At 40.8% G+C, this 8,687-nt stretch overlaps 1 pseudogene; it reads right to left on the reverse strand.

Annotated features, from left to right (window-relative positions):
- Window positions 1-4,620: 4,620 nt before the first annotated feature.
- Window positions 4,621-8,687, reverse strand: part of LOC104999762 — a 70,421-nt pseudogene continuing 66,354 nt past the window's right edge.

Here is an 8,687-nt window from a genome sequence, read left to right on the forward strand (position 1 = left end):
TATATCACTTACATGTGGAATCTAAAATGTGGCATAAACGAATCTATTTAGAAAACAGAAACAGACTCACAGACATACAGAACAGAATTGCCAAGCAGGGGAGGGCTGGGGGAAGGCTGGACTGCGAGTGTGGGGTTAGCAGATGCGAACTATTGTATATAGGGTGGATAAACAACAAGGTCCTACTGTATAGCCCAGGGAACTATATTCAGTATCCTGTGGTAAACCATAATGAAAAAGAATATTAAAAAACTGTCTCTATGTGTATAACTGAGTCACTTTGCTATACAGCAGAGATTGACACATTTTAAGTCAACTGTACTTCAATAAAAAATTATAAAAATCCCATCTCCAAATGTATAATGCTGTGTTAAGCAACAAGCTCCATACATTGGGCCTTGTACGACTCCAGTTCTTTAAATATTCATAAGTAGAAGCCAGATGTGGTAGACTGCTGTGGATGGCTGGTACTCACACTATTCCCTAATGTCTTTGGTGAACCCCCGTTAATAGGACACACTAACAAGAATGGACTTTTTCTGAAGATTTCATGAGGAAATAGGAAAGTTGATTTGCATCAGAGATCACACATTAGAGAACTAATAAGGTCCTCATTCTTCTTCTGTCCTCTGCCAGTGACCTTGTCATTCTTCCTCTCTTACTCCAAACAGCCTCTGAAGACTCTTTTATTATCCAGCCTATTCAGCTTTTGTCCGCAATTTATAGATCCTTGTCAGCAAAGCCAAACCCTGGAATTAGCCCCAGAGTGATCATCAACTGCCTCTTGGAGGCCTTCTTCCTCATCAAAGCTTATAATTTAGTTATTCATCCAAGTAAACAATTTTGGTAGTGGGTGGGTTCTCCTGGTAAGTAGATTTTTCTCCATATTGTTACATAAAATATACCACATCTTCTTCCAAAAATGATTGTGAACCATTAAGAGGTTCAGATATACGTGAGAATATAAATGAGTAGCTAATTACATAGTCTAATACCAGACATCATTCAGTTTGTTACTGATTGTCCTGTTGTCCTTCAACAAAGTCCTTCAGTCTCTCCAAGTGGAAGTGTGTGCTCAGTTCACCTTTCTTCAATCGCTTGGCAACCCCTTTCCCATATTCCTGCTGAGGCTGCCAGCTGGCCTTGTTCTTTCTGGAAGTACTTTTACGTTCTCTCCCTTTCCAGGATTTCTTAGACTTCCCAGTTGCTGTTACACTTGAAAGGTGTTAATGAATGACAATGATGTAATGTGTTATGGCTGCAGGGCTATTTGCATTTAAATTGGAACTCCTACATTTACACAAGTCTGTGTATTTTTAATTAATTAATTTAGTTTTGGCCCTGCCACTTGATTTGTGAGATCTTAGCTCCCCGACCAAGGATTGAACCTGGGCCCCCAGCAGTGCAAGAATGGAGCATAAGCACTGGACCACCAGGGAATTCCTGACATTCACACAAGTCTGAGCCCAGAAGGATGACTGATTGAGGAGAATTTCAGACTTGGGGAGGGCCAATGAGGCAATTGTTTGGCTGTATATAACCAACATTATACATGGAGGGTTAGATGCACTTTTTAAGATGGTTGAATGAGTGAGAATGAAGTGTAAACTGAAAAAAAAAACTACACATGACATTAGAGAATCTATATTTGATGCTTGAATGAGCCATCACACGGGTTACAAATGTGGTCACATCTCCTCGACTATCTTGTTTGCTGTTGTATCCCTAGTGTTTTTTAAAAACCATTTTATTGAGGTGTTATTGTTATACAAAAAGCTGTGCATATTTAATGTATACAACTTGATGAGTTTGGAGATAAATATACATCTGTGAAACCATTACTACAACCAATGCCATAAACATCTTCATCATTTCCAAGCATTTCCTCCCACCCTCTTAATTTACTTGTTTATTATTATCTTTTTATAAATCTATAGTTTTATTAAGACAAAAAACTGACAGTGTTGATATGAAATTTACATTTAAACAAAAGTTTTCACAGAAACCTGACACATGCCTAAAAATTACAGTGGAGTTCTAGATGCAGGTCTAGATGATGTCAAGAACTGATGGAGCTCATGATCCAAGACAGCGTTTTGGATTTTAGTTAATTCTTAGGATTAAAAAATTTGTTTTGTTTTAAAGTGAACCACTGCCCCAGTATGAAAATTAAATCTTCTCCTGAGAAGATTTAATTTTTGAAATGATTCAGCTCTTGAACTTGTGCTGTCAGTGACTAAACCCTGCCACCAATGATTTCAAAGTTCAAAAAACAGAGTCTCCAAGAGTTTTCTACTTGAGTTTTCTTTGAGCACTGGTCCTTGTCTTTCCCTATCTGCCTACCTCCTATACCACTCTCTGCCCTTCCCTAAATACTTCAGCCAGTGGCTTGGGTGGAGAAACTGATATTTACAACTTCATAATTGGAAAAGAAAGGGTCTTGTCAATTCCAAGAATTAGCTCCTCTAAGACAGAACTGGAAAAGGTCAGTTTTCATTCCAATCCCAAAGAAAGGCAATGCCAAAGAATGCTCAAACTACTATACAATTGCACTCATCTTACAAGCTAGTAAAGTGATGCTCAAAATTCTCCAAGCCAGGCTTGAGCAATACATGAACCTTGAACTTCCAGATGTTCAAGCTGGTTTTAGAAAAGGCAGAGGAACCAGAAGTCAAATTGCCAACATCCTCTGGATCATAGAAAAAGCAAGAGAGTTCCAGAAAAACATCTATTTCTGCTTTATTGACTATGCCAAAGCCTTTGACTGTGTAGATCACAATAAACTGGAAAATTCTGAAAGAGATGGAAATACCAGACCACCTGACCTGCCTCTTGAGAAATTTCTATGCAGGTCAGGAAGCAACAGTTAGAACTGGACATGGAACAACAGACTGATTCCAAATAGAAAAAGGACTGTATATTGTCACCCTGCTTATTTAACTTATATGTAGAGTACATCATGAGAAATGCTGAGCTGAAAGAAGCACAAGCTGGAATCAAGATTGCTGGGAGAAATATCAAATATGCAGATGACACCGCCCTTATGGCAGAAAGTGAAGAACTAAAGAGCCTCTTGATGAAAGTGAAAGAGGAGAGTGAAAAAGTTGGCTTAAAGCTCAACATTCAGAAAACTAAGATCATGGCATCTGGTCCCATCGCTTCACGGCAAATAGACGGGCAAACAGTGGAAACAGTGTCAGACTTTATTTTTGGGGGCTCCAAAATAACTGCAGATGGTGATTGCAGCCATGAAATTAAAAGACGCTTACTCCTTGGAAGGAAAGTTATGACCAACTTAGACAGCATATTAAAAAGCAGAGACATTACTTTGCCAACAAAGGTCCGTCTAGTCAAGGCTATGGTTTTTCCAGTGATCATGTATGGATGTAAGAGTTGGACTGTGAAGAAGGCTGAGTGCCAAGAATCGATGCTTTTGAACTGTGGTGTTGGGGAAGACTCTTGAGAGTCCCTTGGTCTACAAGGAGATCCAACCAGTCCATCCTGAAGGAGATCAGTCCTGGGTGTTCATTGGAGGGACTGATGTTGAAGCTGAAACTCCAATACTTTGGCCATCTGATATGGAGAGCTGACTCATTGTAAAAGACCCTGATGCTGGGAAAGGTTGAGGGCAGGGGGAGAAGGGGATGACAGAGGATGAGATGGTTGGATGGCATCACGGACACAATGGACATGGGTTTGGGTGGACTCTGGGAGTTGGTGATGGACAGAGAGGCCTGGCATGCTGCGGTTCATGGGGTCGCAAAGAGTCAGACACTACTGAGCGATCATCGTTATTTGTTTTTTCCTTTGTTTCACAGTTTCTTCAAATTTTAACAAAAATGATCTTAACTCCAGTCTCCCTTCTTTCCCACCCCATCCCACGACCTCCTTTATATATTAAATTTCCTTCTCAACCAGTTTCCATCCCCCAAATGCAACTTTGTTAACTTCATAACTAGCTTAGTCTTTTGTTGGGACCAGCATTAATCTCAGGCAGGGAATACCTTGGCTTCTACATTTTAGGCATTCACAACTTTTAAACAGTCTCTCACAGTCCTCATTTAGGTGGCCAATGACATTTTTTGAAAGGATACAATATTCTGGACACAGAACCCAATCATCATTATTTGTTTTTTCCCTTTTACAGTTTCACAGTTTATTCAAATTTTAACAAAAATGATCTTAACTCCAGTCTCCTTTCTCACCCCATCCCACTGACCCCACATAATACACCAGTAATAGCCAAAAACTACACACATTCTATGCTGTAAAAAATGCAGAGTTAACCCTCTTGGGAAGAAGGCTGTGGGTTGTGGAGATGCTCTTTGAAGATCTACTAGTATCGCCTGCTTTCCTACATCCCACTCTACAAGTTTTGTCCATCATAGAAGACCCTTTGCTTTTCTTAGTGAAGTTCAGAATGAGTTGCATTGAAACACTGATTCTTCTTCCTCTTCACCAAGATGGATGTGCAAACTGTACGGCATGGAACGACTTTGAAACACTTAGCCTGCTGTAAGGCACAGAAACTATACTGGCTCTTCAAAGCACATCTTCTCAAGCCATCTTTATGGTGTCGAGACAAGTAGAACTCCTTCTCTCCCCACTTGAAACCTGCAGTCAGATGTGATAGCCACTGGTATTCAAGAGAGTTAATTCTTGTTTTCTTTTTTTGTCATCATCCTCTGAGGGATGAGAATGCCACCTCAGCATTTCCTCATAGAAGGATATGATAACCTGTGGGCACTTGACATTGGCTTCCTTGGCAGGGACCAGGTCAGCCTCATCAGAGTTTTTCCATTTCATCAGGAACATGAGTTCTCCACTGGAATCTGTAGCTCCAATAATCCACTCAGGTTCCAAACCCCAGGCAAAGCCTTGTGACTTTTCTGATTCTTTTCTTCTTTGGTTTGCTCTCCTCCCCCATATTGTCTGAATCAGAATCAGCTTTGCACTTGCCTCCATCTGGTTTGTCTATCTCGGGTGCTGTTTTCTGTGACTGCAGAAACAGCAGTGAGGTCAGGGCAGTCAGGTTATCTCCCGGCTCCCATGTGTTGTCCTCATCTGAGACCCTCTTCCACTTTAGGAGATACTCCACTTGGCCCTTTACCACTTGCCGGTCTAGAACTTTTTCCACCACATATTCCTCTTCCTCTAGCACCTCCTCTACTTTCTTCTTGTTTTGTTTTTTCCTCACAGTGCCTGCCAGCTTTCTGGTATAAAGGGTGACGGCTGCTCAGAGCAGCACCCACAAACCTGAGAGGAATCAGTAGGCACTACTGGCCGGGGAGCGGTGACTGTGACGGAACACTTAGAAGAGCTGCCCTTTCTGCACAACACATTGTTGCTAACAGTAGGCACTATGGTGTACAGTCGATCTCTAGGACTTACTCATCTTGCCCAACTGAAACTTGGTACCCTTGACCAATACTTCCCTGATTCTCCCCCCTCCCCTAAGTTTTGAATGGTTCCTGGCATATAGTAAGTCCTTAATAATTATTTGTAAAATAAATGGATGGATGTATAGGTGGATGAATTTTTTTTTTTCTAATATTGCTGAAACTCTTCCTCATATGCAGGGGCCCTAAATATCTTTCTCTTGAGGTTTCTGTAACTTGAAAATGTCTACAAATTCAAGAATTTTTTCTTATTCTCAAAAGACAGATGGGGCAGCCAGACTTCTTTTGACACCAGGGGGTCATTCCTACATTGTTCCAACCCTTTCTTTCTTGCTGCCTGAATGTGTCACTGGAAAACATGTGTTCTGCATAGTCCTAGGAGACTGGTTCACCTGAGAGGACCACAGGGTTCTCTAGGGAGGACATCCCACTCCTTCAGGACTGGGGTGAGTGCGTGTGTGTGTGCATGTGCAGAACGGAACCTCTCCATAGGCTCATTAGCATAACCACAAATGCAAAAACAAAACAAAAAAATTCGTTTAACCCTACTGAAGTGCAATACGACAATATCAGTTCTTAAATTATTCCAAGCCATCACTAACTCAATGGACATAAGTTTGAGTAAACTCTGGGAGTTAGTGATGGACAGGGAGGCCTGGCGTGCTGCAGTCCATAGGGTCACAAAGAGTCGGATATGACTGAGCTACTGAACTGAACTGAGATGAACTGATTCCAAGCCTAGCCCATTCTTCAAATCAAAATCTAATTCTTCCTTTTATGCCTATAATCTGAGGTTGGTTTAAAACACAGTCAAGTCTTTGGGGATGAAATTTCTCCAGAAGAGTAGGGGCACTTAGGAGAAAAGTCTTTAAGAGCACCTTCAAATTTTTGCCTTGGGAAGGACCAGTGAAAATGCCCTAAAGAGCAAAAGTATATGGTGCTTCTCAGCCTATAAAAATAATGTTCCTTTGGGGAAAACAAAACAAAACAAAAAATCCCACCGCCACTTCTGTCCCAATGATGCTAATATGCTTTGGGGAAATCATATTTCTTTTAAGAGGAGCTTCATTTACTCTGGATCTTCCTCAACCAAGGTTATTGTCTTGAGCTTTACTCTTAGGAAAGCATTAAGTTTCCTTTCATTTTCTAAATATAGTGAATTAATTTATTGAAGAGATTAATTTAACACTAGTGATAAAACTTGGATTGGTTGCTTGCTTTTTCCAAGAAGAATCCCCATAACATTTTAAAGAATAAGATATAAAGAGTTTTGCTCAGTGCTTGGCTCATAGAAAGCATTCAATAAGTATTAACTACTGCTATTTTTGTTGTTATTGCTGCTACTACTAGTATTGTTATTAGTGGTGGTAGTCATTGGCCTGGCATCCAGTCCTAGTGGTAGGTATTATGAGAAAGAAGTGGAGTTTAGTGACATACAACACATGTAAAGTGCTTAATATAGTCTTTGACACAAAGCAAGCATTTAGTGAATTTAAACAAATTTAGAAAATGTGAATGTATTGGGGTAGATTTGGCTGCAAAAATAGAGACCAAAATTTAATGGATTAAAGAAACATAAATTTATTTTTCATTCATGTTACAGCACCAAGTGAGTGTTCCAAGTGTTAAAGAGAAGTTTTCAGGCAATTTAGCTGTGAGCATGTATCAAAATTTTATTACGATTAGGCACAGAAGGGAAATGGACCCTAGAAAGGCCACTTCCCAAATTTACTATTGGTAGGGACATTTGATAGGAAGAAAGTTCAGTTAGATAATCATTGTTAGACTAGACACAGAAAGAAAAGAAAGTCTGGTTAAAGGTCACTAGACCCTTGATTGACAGCTGGCAACTGACTGTGCGGGTAATTGGGCATGTGGGTAATTGGTTTCTGAGAGCAAACCTTAATCCCATTAAAGTTCACAGAAAATTGCTTAAGCATTTTATCAGGAATGCTAACTTCTCAGAAAGAAGTTATGAGCAAAATGGTTTTGCCTTTCAGACCAGGTTTGAAACAGTTTCTCTTATGTGTAGGACCATGGGCCACTCTCCCCGCTCTCATCATTCAGGTACTCTGGTTGACGGTAACTCTGCCATTTTCAGTATATGGCTTTAATGCTATTCTGGTCATTGTCAACGGCCAGTGAGAAAGAGGAAAAGAACGGAGATTTCTTCCTAAAAAATCTTGCCTAAGGAAATGAGCCAGAGGTGGAAGCAGAATTTTTGCTCGCACGTCATTGAGAGCTTAGTTACGTGATCACCAAGCTCCCAATAGGGTTGAGAAGTGCAATCTGGATATCCAGATTCTGGCTGCAGGACTTTTACTAGGGGGATGAAATGGAGTTTGGGGACAGTAGTGGTTTCTGCCACAATGAGGATGTGCCCAGCCTTTCTGCACCTACTGCCTCTGAAGCTGCTGCTGCTGCTAAGTCGCTTCAGTCGTGTCCAACTCTGTGCGACCCCATAGACGGCAGCCCGCCAGGCTCCCCCATCCCTGGGATTCTCCAGGTAAGAACACTGGAGTGGGTTGCCATTTCCTTCTCCAATGCATTAAAGTGAAAGGTGAAAGTGAAGTCGCTCAGTCATGTCCGACTCTTAGCGACCCCATGGACTGCAGCCTACCAGGCTCCTCCGTCCATGGGATTCTCCAGGCAACAGTACTGGAGTAGGATGCCATTGCCTCTGAAGCAGTAGTTGGCAAACTATGGCCTTCAGGCTAAATCCCACCTATAGCTGTTTGTATAAATAAAGTTATATTGGAAAGCCATGCTCATTCATTTATGCAATGTGTATGGCTGATTTCACACTACACTAAAGGGTTGAGTAATTGAGACAGAGACCCCATGCACCAAAGCTTAAAATATTTACTTTTTGGCTTTTTTAGAAAAAAAAAAAATTGCTGACCCTTATTCTAGAGAGGGTTCTGAATTGCCCATAAAAGTGAACTTGATGGGTCAAAGGAAATGTGCATTGAAAATTTTAGTAGATATTCCCCTTCTTATTTGCACTAGTAGTGTATGGGATTGTCTATCACCCAGTCAACACAGTAATATCAAAATTTTCCATATGGCCAATTTGATAAGTGAAAATGGTATTTTACTATAGTTTTCATTGTACTTACCTTATTAGTAGTAAGATTTAGTATAGTTCAGTTCAGTTCAGTCACTCAGTCGTGTCTGACTCTTTGTAACCCCATGAATCACAGCACGCCAGGCCTCCCTGTCCATCACCAACTCCCAGAGTTCACTCAGACTCACATCCATCGAGTCAGTGATGCCATCCAGCCGTCT

Source organism: Bison bison, unplaced genomic scaffold, assembly GCF_000754665.1.
Source record: "Bison bison bison isolate TAMUID 2011002044 unplaced genomic scaffold, Bison_UMD1.0 scf7180017864363, whole genome shotgun sequence".
Taxonomy (NCBI): domain Eukaryota; kingdom Metazoa; phylum Chordata; class Mammalia; order Artiodactyla; family Bovidae; genus Bison; species Bison bison.